The 12924-nt window shown below is 45.4% G+C and overlaps 1 protein-coding gene across 5 annotated transcripts in view; it reads left to right on the top strand.

Annotated features, from left to right (window-relative positions):
• Positions 1-12924, top strand: part of ENTREP3 (endosomal transmembrane epsin interactor 3) — a 528225-nt gene that overhangs the window by 502350 nt on the left and 12951 nt on the right. The window lies entirely within an intron of this gene.

The following is a 12924-nucleotide window of genomic DNA, read 5'->3' on the forward strand; positions in this document are numbered from 1 at the left end:
GTATAGTTAAACAAAAGTGGTTTTTACCACTAAAACAGGGGTTGGGGGGAACCCCCAAAAAAATTTCAAAAATACAAAAAAATAAAAAATGTGAACCTTTTGTTTTCAGTCCTTTTGATTCGACCCTATTGTATTTCGATCCTTTTGATTCAATCCTTTGACCTATAACCGGCATTGATGATGCTGAGGAGTGCATTGAGCACCAGGCCCGTCTATTGTTTAATGATGGAGGACAGAATTAGATCATCAGAGTAAGACAAAGGTTTGAGGGAGGCAATCATTTTTAGGAGATCCGGGGGAAAGAGAGGAGAGAATTCGGTCCAGAGGGGCAGTGTGCATGCTGGGGTGCTGGGGATGCCAATGCAGTGCTAGGTTGATTCGATGGTCTCTCGGATTGTGTAAATTTTTTCAATCAACAAATGTGTTGATTCTGTTGCATTTTTCCTGAATTGCTGGTACCTCAGGATTGGGCGAGTGTTTGGTACAATGCTTTACTACTTCAAAGAGGGCTTTGCTCCTATTAGAGGCTCCTATTAGAGGCTGCTGCAATGGTGGTGGAGTAGTAAGCAGCTTTGGCCTCAGTAACCAGAATCCTATGATTTGAGGTTGGTCAGGTCTCCCGAGTTATGTTTTTTGCACCACCGTTTCTCTAGGACTCTGATTAAGTGTTTGTTGAAGGTTAGCTCGGGGTGTATCATGGGACGGATGGTTTGGTCTTAGCCTGGCTGGATTTTGGTGGAGCATGAGCGTCCGTCAGGTTCATAGCAGAGTTGCTGAATAATTCCAGCAGGCACGAGGCATTCCCTGTAGTGGGTAAGTCTGCAAAGTTTGCTTCTAGCACATTGACTGGGAAGGTTTTGAATGAGTGGTATTGAGTAAGGGGTTGTTTAGCCTGACCTTTGTGAGCCGTAGTCGAGTGGGTGACTGATAATGGGATGGTGGCATGGTCAGACCAGTCAAGTGGGATAGAGTCTGCACAGGTAATGGAGGGGGATTATGTGAAGACTAGGTCTAGGGTGTTTGCCTTTGTTGTGCGTGGTGGAGAGCACAATTGACTTAAGGGTGTGGTTGTCAACCTGTGACTAAGGGATGTTAAAATCACTGAGAAACTTGTGGAAGAATGTATCCTAGGTATAAAGGCCTAGGAAGTTGGCAGTTTATTTTCAGAGACACAGGCAGTTTATAGCTACAGACTGCCTGTGTCTCTGAAAATAAAATATAATTATTTGTGGATTCCTTGTGTGATAGAGGGAACCGGCAGGCGAGTGATTCAAATGAGCTTGTTTTGGGTTAGGGGATGATGGTGCATGGGCAATCGCTCCTGTGGATGATTGCCATTCTTCCTCTTGCCCTTCCTGGCCGGTTGGCATGTTGGATGGATGCAGTAACCTTGGGGTAGGAGGACGTCCAAAACATGTGGGGAGGATGGGGTAAACCATGTTTCAGTGATGAACAGGGCATCAAGATTGTTGTACGAGATGATGTCAGCAATCTCTGCAGCGTGACGTTCTGCTGAGCGAGCATTGATCAACAAGAGAGGGTGTGTGCATGTGGTCCGTGGGTGTTGGATGGGGCAAGGGCAATATTGGTGAGGTTTACTAGGGTAGTTTGCCGGGGCTGCCCAGGGCACTTGGCCATTTGAACCCTAGTGAGAGTTGGGATGGGCTATTGAGGGAGGAGACACAGGGTGGTGTATTTTGGTGAGTAGCAGTAGTAGCGATTTGTTTGTAGGTGAAATGCAGGGTAGCGGGTCAGGCCCTTGGCCCTATAAAGCCGAAAAGGCACAAACAGGTGAGGTCCTGGTCTTCGCACAACCTTGCATATTATATAATCTCAACATTCTAAAGTGTTTGCTGGAGAGTTTATCAGCAAAGTAAATGAAAAGTATTTAGATTGCTACTTAATTTGTTGGTTGAAAAGTCTGCAAATAAAACACTCATTCAGTCCTTCTTGCAAAGAACAAAAGTCAACAAGGAAGTCCACCAGCAAAACAGGCACTGAATCCTTCTTCTTCCTCTTTTGAAAACGACAGTCCCACCTGGAGTCAGACATCATGTACTGCTTGCTCTTGGGAGCAGGAATTTTAATGATGTGATAGTAGGGCCTTACATGACAGTCTTTTCTATTATATAGTTATTAGAAAACGTTTTGGAGAGCAGAGTTGCAGTAGCATTCTGTTTATTATTCTAAAAGAAACCAATTTGCAGGGCTTGAAATGTAAGGATGATGAGTGTTATGTGGCCCCTTGTGAACAATTAAGTGCATGCAGACCTGTTTCTCAGCTATTTGAAGGAACTACTTTTTGCGCCCGGTCTGCCTTAAAGACTAAGGCCCTGATTCACAGAGCGTTTTCCAATGGGGGCTTTACCATTATATTAAACGCTCCAGTGAATTAAGCCCTAAATATATTTTTTAAAGGGCTATACAATTTTCAAAGGACACACAGTGGTTCGGCCAACATATGTGGATATTTGCTATACAATTCATTATTTCATTTGCCGTATTCTGGAAAGACACAGTGAAGTATGCAGTTAACAAGAATAGGGGTATGTTATTGTTACATTCCGTGGCAAATGTTATACTCAAATGTAAAAATCATACATATAATTTTCAAACACATCTGAGATGAAGGCTTCTTTCCAATACAAACAAAAGTAGCAGGGTCCCTGGCGTGTGCAAACACACTTTGTGAACTAGGAATTTTCATTGTGGCAGAGGATGGAGATTTTAAATACAGTGCAATATGACTAAACGTAACTCGTAAGGTTCAAGGCAAGGCGCTCTTGGTTAAAGGAAAATGACTGAAAAGAAATTTTAAAAGTCCTTAGGAAAAAAGAATGAAAAACCCATCACGTTTAAATGTTTCTGTTTTATTCCAGGCCTCTATGCCACTCTGGTGACAGCTTTACAAGTTAAAAATGTTGTATGGAACACGTTATTGATGGTCCATACAACATTTTTAACTTGTAATGCTGTCACCAATGGTTTTCTCAAGGGCCTGTAAAACAACCCAAATTGCAAACTCTATCCCCTCCATTGAGTTCAACAACATTGACATGTCTTTGTGGGCAGTGCTTCCGTTTCCCTGCCCAGGAAGTTGTCATTAAGACTAGGACAGGACTACAAAGGTCCAACAAGCCGTGGCATTAAGCAGGACATATTCCCTTAGCATTGTGTTCACTACTTCATTCACACGTTACGGATTCTTTGATACCTGGAATTCGCAAAGAATGTACAACTCTCCTACTGCTTCAACATCTCCCCCGACACAAAACGTCGTTTAAACATGCAGGTCCATTTGCTCGTTACGTAGGGTCTGGGGTGAGGCAAAAATTTACTAAATTAAAATATAATCAACTGATAAATAATCACTTGATCTTAAAGAACGGAGTGCAACACGGAGGTTAGTAATTTGGAGCTTGAGCTAAACTGTGTCATGTTTTAATATCATCACATTATTATATACCACTCATGTCAGATTCCTCCCGCCTCTAGTCTAGGCATGTAGTAAATAAGTGCCATCATTACCAAATTTAACTATACTCAATGTATCGGTCTAGGCAGCATGAAAGGCTGAGTTAGCCATTCCGAGATCCAAACCTGCCAGTTGCATACACACATCTCTGAGGCAGGAGCTTAACTTGGTGAGCTATCTTACCAAATCTCCGTCACAAATTCAGACTCAAAATGTGCCCTCAAGCACTTAACTTTCGTTCTACAACCAAAAAGGGTAATACTTTTTTAAAAAGTACCCCAGCTCATCCTTGCACAAGTTCTGGTTTGACATAAGCATCCAGCTCTTTCCTTGCTGTTAACATGGATTTCTAGAATCTAGTCTGGTGGACAGATTTCAGGAGGCCACCCTATTTATAGTGGACAGGGAACTCTGAGAGGTAGCCATGGGGAGCAGTCAAGGCTTATTCTCATGAGAGTATGAGTGGGGTCAGAGGCCCTCAATGAGTCCACACAATATGAGTTTAGACAGTCATGTATAATAATACAGTTATTTACTATAGGCCTTCTGAACACACTGACAAATGAATCTAACAGGTGGTTTTATCACACAACACTCGCTGATACAAATCTATACAGTCACCATAGGTTCAAATATACATCAAATTATTTAAACAGCAAAGCAGGTAAGTATTTCAGATGCAGTCAATGCTGGAACCAGATCACAAGACAATAACCTAACATAAGAAGTCCAAACCCTAAGATGTATGGGGCCTTGTGCCCAAAACTCACAACAGGAGCCACAATGTTTCTCGCCAGAATGGTGTCTCTGCAGGTAGGTTTCAAAAGGCTTGTGTTGGTGATAGTTTAAAAGTTCTTCATCTATTTCGCTAAAGTTAAGTAAATGTTTTCTTGCATTACAAACCCAAGGTTAACCCAGGGACAGGATACTCGACCCAGGTTCGACCACCAAAAGGTCAATGGAATAAGGAGACATAGGGACTGGTTCCCAATGTTATCCTATGGTGGACGGGGGGGGACAGATACAGTGCGTTTACATACTCCCCTGACTCTGATTTTCTCCGATGACTTTGTGGATCGTCTGGGGGTACAATCTTCCACCTTTGATTCCGGTAAGAGGTGCCCAGGAGTTGTGGATTCAAGGGTTCTTCCGGTCGGGTGTATCTGCAATGAAGAAATGCAGGAACCACAGATGCAGGCCTCTTCAGGACACTTCATAGGTTGAGGAAAGGCAAGTTCCAGCGTTGGTCTCTGCACACAGGCGACAACAGGTGTTCTTCCAGTCACGGTAACAGAAGCTGCTCCAGGACAGGATCCCTTGATGCTGGGACACTGAAACCCGGGGAGAAGGAGTCTTGTGGCATGAGCTGGCGACCACTGAAGGTCTGAACTTGAATGCAGAATGGTGGCGCTTCTGGAAAGGTAGCCCATGAGAGAGCTGGACAGAGAACCAAGCAGTTCAGGGACACTTTCAAAGGCTCAAAAGGGAAGGATCCTCGAGAAGACATCAAGACCAGTTGGTCCCACTAGTCCAAGGGCTGAAGCACCGCTCAATGTCTTCGGAGATCAGGTAGTCAAACTGTGCCTGACACAGGAAGGGTTGCTGGGCCACTTCAAGAGTTGCATTCGGGTCTTCAACACGCTGTTTTTCTTCAAGTGATTCTTTGCTCCAACGGTGATTTGAAGAAATGGCTGCAGAGGTCCTCTTCTTGTCCAAAATCCGTACTGGAAGCAAGTCCAAGTCCACCAGTGATGAGGATCTGCATCATTCAAACAGCCAGTAGTTGTTCAACCAGGGACAACCACTGGTTTCACATTTGCCCCACACCTAGTCTTTCTGGCACCCAGGATGTGGAGTGGGACTAGACAGTCCCACACCCTTCCTGGGCCACACACACACACACACACACACACACACAGGCAGCACTAGCATGTAAATGCAACAGCTTTCCCGTGCAAGTGAATGACCTTAGAAGGAATTTCCTGACCTGGCAAGCAGGAAGAAGGCCAAACAACAATATGGCCAAAGAAGCAAGCAAAAGTCTCATAGCACGACCATTTTAGGTCACTAGCCACGTTTAGTAGCCAAACGCAGTAAATGTGAATGTGCACACTAAAAATAATGCACAAATTGCAAAAATGCATCTGCCGCCACCAGCTTGTCTTTAGGCACATAAAAAGGTAACCAAAAATACCATGTGTTAAAACCTAGGGTGACATACAAGTATCCCCATTGCACTACACTATAAGGTGCTGAATACAATGTTAAAAAGTACAAGAATTCAAAAAGCGAAACATAGTTTCCCAGTACTGATAGCATGAAGGACTGATTAATCTCCCCATAACAATGAGCAAAAGGCAAGGGAAGTGAAGCTGAAGGCTTTACTTGCCTTAAAAAAGTCAGGCCAGGATAAAAACAGAGCAAGAAGATTGTGGTTCCATAAGAAACTATGGAGGGAAAGTTGCAAAAAGAGAAATCTTTCCTAACACTCTCCATCACAGGGTCTTCAGTGGGGCTCCACTAGTTGACTGCCCTTCATGCCAACCTCCCCATTAAAGCTTATGGCGTTAAGCAACACAATGTCTACTGCTCCCACATACTGCCACCAACACTACCATCAGGGCTGAGATGAGACTGTCTCCAGTCTAAGGCATTTGTGTAACAAATAACCTGGCACGATAATCAGGATTCCTAACATGGAAACGTAGGAGACAAGAAAACCTCGGCTAGAAAGAGAAGTAGGCGGCAATATCTCTGATGGCACTCACGGCTGAATATGTTGCTGTTAAGCAGGTTAGACCATAACCCTAACAACTGTGACAAAGTGCCCAACCTGATCACTTTGGTGGATCATGGAGTCGCCAAGAGGGCTAGGTGCCACTGCAAGTGATGTGATGCTGAGCCCAGGGGCATCATGGAGAGGATTGCAGGGGTGACCACACAATTTCACATGCGGAAAGGAGGGGTTCATCATAGAATAACTGTAGCTACTCCGGCCCCTAGAAGAAAATCGAGGAGCAGCTCCTGAATCCATCTAAAGAAAGTGGGGGTCCTGAGGTAGAATAAGGGATCCCAGAGGCAATCAGCCAATCCCTATGTCAGAGGCACAAAGGGAAAGAGGGAGTTGGTAACTCCAGTATGGTGGATGTGGTTCTTGAAGCTGCTGACCAGACCCATGCAGGACTAGAGAAGTACAACTCCCTAGATCCCTAAACGAAATCAGCACACCTGTATTCCTTTTATCAAGAGAATATTGGGAAGGCAGGACCAAGGTTTGGCAGGCAGAAGGGGCACCACTCGGGGGGAGGCAGGAGCGAATTTCAAGCTCCACATCAGGGTTGTAAGCCATTCCCAGAGACAGAGCCCAGCAGCCAGTCCCCATCCCATTTACCACACCTGATTCCCATTCCACGGCATTGGAGGCGGGAAGGAGTGCGAAAGCCCTATGAATCCTTAAGGGCACAGTCAGTAGACTGTTGAAGTAGGAAGAAGAGGTAATCCCATACTGGCTGGGGAGAGGAAGAGAAGAAGCTGGAGAAGTACCTGAAGAAGGAGGTTCCATAAGAACTCCAGCAGGAGACTGGAGCAGAGCCCCTAAAACCTGGGGTACGACAGCATTGTTTCATTGACAGTCGTTTTTTCGACTGATGTTTTTACGAAAACACTTTGTCGAAACAAATCATCGAACTTTTGGGGGGTGGAGGGCATATATGGGGTTGGGGGTGTCAGGAACAGCAGTTAAAAATAGGTGGGGGAAGGAGGATTTGGGGTGGAACCCCCCAAAAATAAAGATTTCAATGACTTTTTTTGGTAAAATGTTTTCGTAAACAGACCGTCATACAAAAAATGACTGTCGATGATATGACATAGACCCAAACCTGGGGAGAGCTGGAGACAAGAGGCATGAGCGGAGATCCAGAAGTCTGGGGTAAGGAGAGTCAGGAGGCTGTGGAGACGGCCCTGGATGCTGGTTAAAGCAGACCCTGAAGGAAGGGGATCAAGTGACCCAGTGCGCTGGAAGGAACAAGTGCCAGACGGCTGTGGAGGAAAAGGTCAGGGAGGTGGTGGGGGGGATGACCCAGAGGACAAGGATGGGAAGGTCCCAGAGGAGAGGAGGAAAGAAGGTATTCAAAGGGGTGAAGGAGGTGTCCAAAGGGGTGACAAAGTAGAGGGATAGTAGGGAACTGGAGAACCCTAATTACACTGAGGGAGGTGGCCAATGGAAGTGAAGAATGAGAGAGAGAAAGCAGGGAATTGAAAAGCCTGAATTGTTTTTGGGGAGGTGGCCAGTTGGATGAAGAAGATGGGGAGGAGAAAATACAGCTGGTGTGAGGAAATAGTGATGAGAGAAGGATAGTTAAAGAACAAGAGATAGGGGAAAGTGAAGCAGAGTGGGTGGAAGTGTTGAAAGATGTGGAGCATTGGAAAAACCTCAGGGAGGTGCAAGAGGAGGCGACAGAAAGAGACGAGGGGAGACCCTGGGTCACCTCAATGAGGCAGTAGAAAGAATTGAAGAGGTGAGGTCAATGGCCAGGAAAGGACTAGAGGGGGAGGTAGTACACAAAGATGTAGAGTGGAATTATATTGACGAGGTTAGCAGACCCAAAGAGCAAGAGAGTTACATAGAGGAAGACAGGAAATCCGCCCAGAAGCTTTGTGGAAGAGAATCTTGAGACGAGCCCCAGGGGAGGAGGGATTTGAGTTGGTAGCTGTAGGAGCGTAACCCTGACTTAGAGGGAGGAACTAAGGGATCTAGTGAGAACCCTTTCCTAATGGTAGGCTAGCCTCCTGTCATCCTCTGGCACCAATCCCTCTTGGAAGGGCTGTCACTCAGCCCCACTTGCAGAATCCACCTACAGGCTCTAGATACTGAGGTAACACCTGGGACTGGGAACCAATGAGAAAATACCCTGAGAACTGTGGAAGACATGATGCGGGTAGCCTTAAACATGGGAGAAGAGATCCCCAAGAAGTATGATAAATAGGGTGCATGGAACATAGCCATCCTGACAACCTTTAGTTTAATTCAGACGATATAGAGCCCATGTTGTTCCAAGCAGTAATTTGGCAGCAGGGAGCCCTTATGTGTTGACATACACGTAGCCGGCTCCTTGCCAAATTTTCATCATTAGCACGGCAGAGTATAAATGTGCAGGGCAAAAGGCGTGCCCTCCACTGTGCAAAGTGAGTAAACACTGCCTGGCATGCTCTCATGCCAGGCAGCATTTACTTTTATTTGTGAGCACCGGTTGCCACGCTTCCATGGCAAACAGTGCTCACAATCACAGTTGAATGTTTCCCGACCTGTTCGTAAGTCGGGAAACATTTAATTTTCATTGTGAACACTGCTTGCCATGTGCGCATGGTAAGCAGTGCTCACAATTACAAATAAATGAGCATGCAAGCATGACGGGCAATGTTTAATTGTAATTGTATGCACTGCCTGCCATAAGAGCATGGCAGGAAGCCTGTACAGGAAAATCCATGTGAGTTCAAGTGCTGGAGCACGGCGTAAATGAGTGACAACTTTTATTCCTTCCATTAATGTTACGCCCCTTTATGAAATTAGCTCCTATTTGTTTGTTTTGGTCAATCTGTACACATCTATTAATAAAACCTTTTGTCAACCTGATTCACTGGCCTGGCCTGTTCGTCAATCAATGTCTGCATTGTGACATAGGTCATCAGCACCCAATGTTCCTGGACAGCGCCCATGATTTGGATGATGTGTTCCACTGCATGTATCACTTTCCCTTCAATCAGCAAGCATCATCTTCACAGATCCTCTGCACACACAGGACTCTCATCCTGCCACTGGCTCGCACAGGAACTGATCTGTTCTGCCTCCATCTCTTTGGGAGAATCCCTCAGTTCAGGCATGGGCTTTGGATGGATCTAATTTAGTCAATCCCTGCTCTCTGTGTCAAGTGGAGTCCCACTGAAGAACCTGTGATAGCGAGGTAAGAGCTGGATCCTCACACAGATGCATAACGTAGTCATCTGGTGAAAATCTCCCCATCCCCACAATGATCAACCAGCCTTCTTCAGGATCTCAGACGATTACACATTGGTTCATACCATGCTCAATCCAATCAGCACATCTGCGTCTGCATGGTGGAGCAGGCCAATAGCAGAAGAGATGTATGCACACTGAGGTTAGACATGTACATTATAGCAGGTTCCACACAGTTCTCTGTACTTTGTAGGGCCTAGACTAACTAGTTGGCATACCCCACAAAATCCCACTATGGCCAGAAGGCACAAGAGCTCCCCTCACTACTTTTCTGAACCATGTATCTGCTTACACACTAAACATTGTCAACTGGAAAGGACAGGAATTAGGTGCAATTGCAACCTCGTACCTACTTTTTGTAGGAGGTGCGCAGAAGTCTGGTAACAAAATTCATTGCCTAAAGCAAGTAAGAACACCTGCACACGAGGTTAAAGTGTAATCTGTAATCAAGTCATGAATCTCAGTGGCATGGGCTGGAATAGACCGAGCATTGATTACAGCACATTGGATTTGTCTGGTGGTGGGTATGCTGGTATTTCTGATTTTAGTTGCTTTTTGGGACCTAGTATCCTTGTGGATGATATGCAGGATGATAGGACTGGTGGTGGTTGAGGGTAAGAGTAAATGGTGAGTTTGCCTTCCTAGGTATTTTTTGAGTGTGGGTGAGAAATGTCCAGAGCGGGTTCCTAACCTTAGATTCCTCATGGAGAAGGCCATAGGGCAGGTAGGGAACTGTGTACCGACTGGGGCATTCTGTATGTTAGGTGGAGTAGGAATTGAGTGGAGTGATAAGAACTGCAGGGGGTATCCTGTAGAGATGTGTTGGTATGACGTTTTGAAGGGCAGGACAGAAATGTGTTGGTGGAATTGTGTTGGAGCAGGGCATTATAGGCGCCATGCTGGTGAAGAGGATAGCCCTGCTCTGGGTAGGAAGTGGCACCCGCTGAAGGTGTGGCACCTTCTACGAAGCAGATATGGGTAGCTGGTGCAAAAGGACCAATAGGGTAGTATGCTGATAGTAACAATCAAGCAATGCAGAGCAATGAGCTTAGCGCACATGAATTACAAGATAAGGCAGGTAGGATAGCACAGCATACAATGGATGGTGCAGAAGCTAGCAATTGCATGTGGTGCATTGACAATCAGCAAGTAATGCATAGTGTATGATGCTAGTTGTGCACATTATTGCTAACACAAAACGAGTACAGGCTTGGGTGGTAGTAGTAAGTAGAATGCAACACAGGCAAGGAATAAAATAGCAGTGCAGTTAATATAGGTATAACAATGCTTAACAAATAGTTGCGGGTCATGTGAGGATTATGGCGCTCGCTCCTATAATATAAAAACTTAGCCGAGTATCGGCTCTGTATAAGGCCTAGTGCTTTTGTTGTAGGAGAGAGTACAGTTCAGATAGCCATGCCGGAATGCTAGTGGACCGAGTGCTGTGGAGGTTCTTACCACAGTGATGTTCCGTTTCGGTGCGAGCGGCAACAAGTCTGGCGTGATAGTTGTGAGATAGTCGTCATCCGCACGTGTGTAGGGGGCAAGAGATTGGGACAAGTGCGCGTGGGCGGTTGGTGTGTAGAGACGGGGGCTGGATCAAAAAGGGGGCAGTGTGTCTGCCCCGCGGCCGCGAACGGCCCGGACAGTCACAGACAGGCTCAACCCTTAGTGGTGGCCCTTGTTGGGTGGACTGGCTTACACCTTCCGGCGAAGTAGATGCCGATCAGCCTACCAGAGGTTTTCAATGTTTCTTAGCAGTGCGTACACAAATGCGGATCCGCCATTTTGGATGGCCTCCTCGTGGCGTGCAGGAAAGTGCATGGCTGTTGCTCGGCGGACCACTGCAGCTAGGCAAATGGGCCGCTAGATTCAGGGAACAGGTCGTAGGCCGGATCAAGCAGCGGAACAGCACAGTGTTGGGGAAGAGCACGCTTACCCGCCAAACATGGGAAGCGGGCGCTGGAGTCCTCGGTGTCCTTGCTTCTCCTGGTGGTTGCTGGGGAGTAGGGGGGGTACAAATCTGTTTACTTCTTAAAATGACCTATAATCACTTGCTCTTGGTTTAGAGTTTAGAGTTTATTTATTTGTAGAGCGCAGCCAAGCCCGTGGGCATCTGGGCGCTGTTCGTACAAGTTACAATGTAAGATAAACATTACAGAACTGGATACAGTCATAATGAACATAGGGAATAGATACAAGTGTTTACAAATATACATTGGTCAAAATTACAAAAGATGGTCAAGTTTACATATATACAACAGGAGATGAGTGTTTCCAAATTGGCCTAGGTGTTATGCAACCACATTCTGGTTGTAACATTTATGGACTGATATAATCTCTCATTTATCAAGTAGTTGTAAAGAGGTGCTTGTGTGTAAGTGTTCCATGAATATACGCACTTGCAATATTGTGCACAGAAGAGTGCAGACCTCACTACCCAGTGTCCCTGCAGTTGCTTTGTAATTACACCTATCATTGAATCACATATTAACTTGGAGTAAAGTACTCTCTTTTACAAGTTGTAGGGAGATGTTAAGTTGAGTGTGAAGACTATAAAAAGGAATTAGACCCAAGGCAGAGAATCTGTAAAATATTTCAGAACTATGGTGTTATGCACACATGTTAAGCAGTGTTCCTAATTGAAATGCGGGCATAGTTTAATTATAATTGTACACGAGCAATGCAGGCAGCGTGTACAATGGATCCATATGGGGCACACCTACTTTATGCTGGTGCATAAAGCCGGCAAACCCCAGAGGGATCTCCAGCATTTGCAACGGCATGGCTCATGCCTGCACAAATGCCAGAGCTATTGGATGGTGGAGACGAACGGAGGCGGTGGGAACACAAGTTGCATTCCACCCATCCTCTCTGGCAAATACATTAATAAAAAATGGGGTAATGGTAATGGAAGGCATAATAGCCTTACACAAGGCTTTTACACCTTCCATTAACTTTACATCCCCATAGAACATGAGCCCCTAGGTGTTATTCTGCTTAGGGATATCATCCAAGTGCAGGTTTGTAAAGGATACTCTGCAGATATATCAAATAAGCATGCGGCAGGCCATCTTCTGGCAAGAAAATGTTAGCAACAGTCTCCAAGTCACTTTCTTTCAAAGTAGAAAAATATGTGGGAACATACAAGTTCATTCTTTTCTGAGTTCTACAACAGAGTGCGTAGAGGACACAAAGACGAGGCACAATGAGGATATTCTTATCAAGTAATTATGGAACTGTTAGTGAACGTTCACAGTTAAGCAATCCCCACCCTGTTTCACTGTTTAGATGACCACTGCTATTGTTCTCGAGGGATGCTGTGCCCTAAGAAATCATTCTTTCAGGCTACTTCTAATATCACAGTAACCAAAATTCATGGCATTCTGGACAAGGAATTATAAGGGTATATCAGTACTCAATCTGTTTAATCGTT

This window comes from Ambystoma mexicanum, chromosome 1p (genome assembly GCF_040938575.1).
Source record: "Ambystoma mexicanum isolate Mex_15411 chromosome 1p, UKY_AmexF1_1, whole genome shotgun sequence".
Lineage (NCBI taxonomy): Eukaryota > Metazoa > Chordata > Amphibia > Caudata > Ambystomatidae > Ambystoma > Ambystoma mexicanum.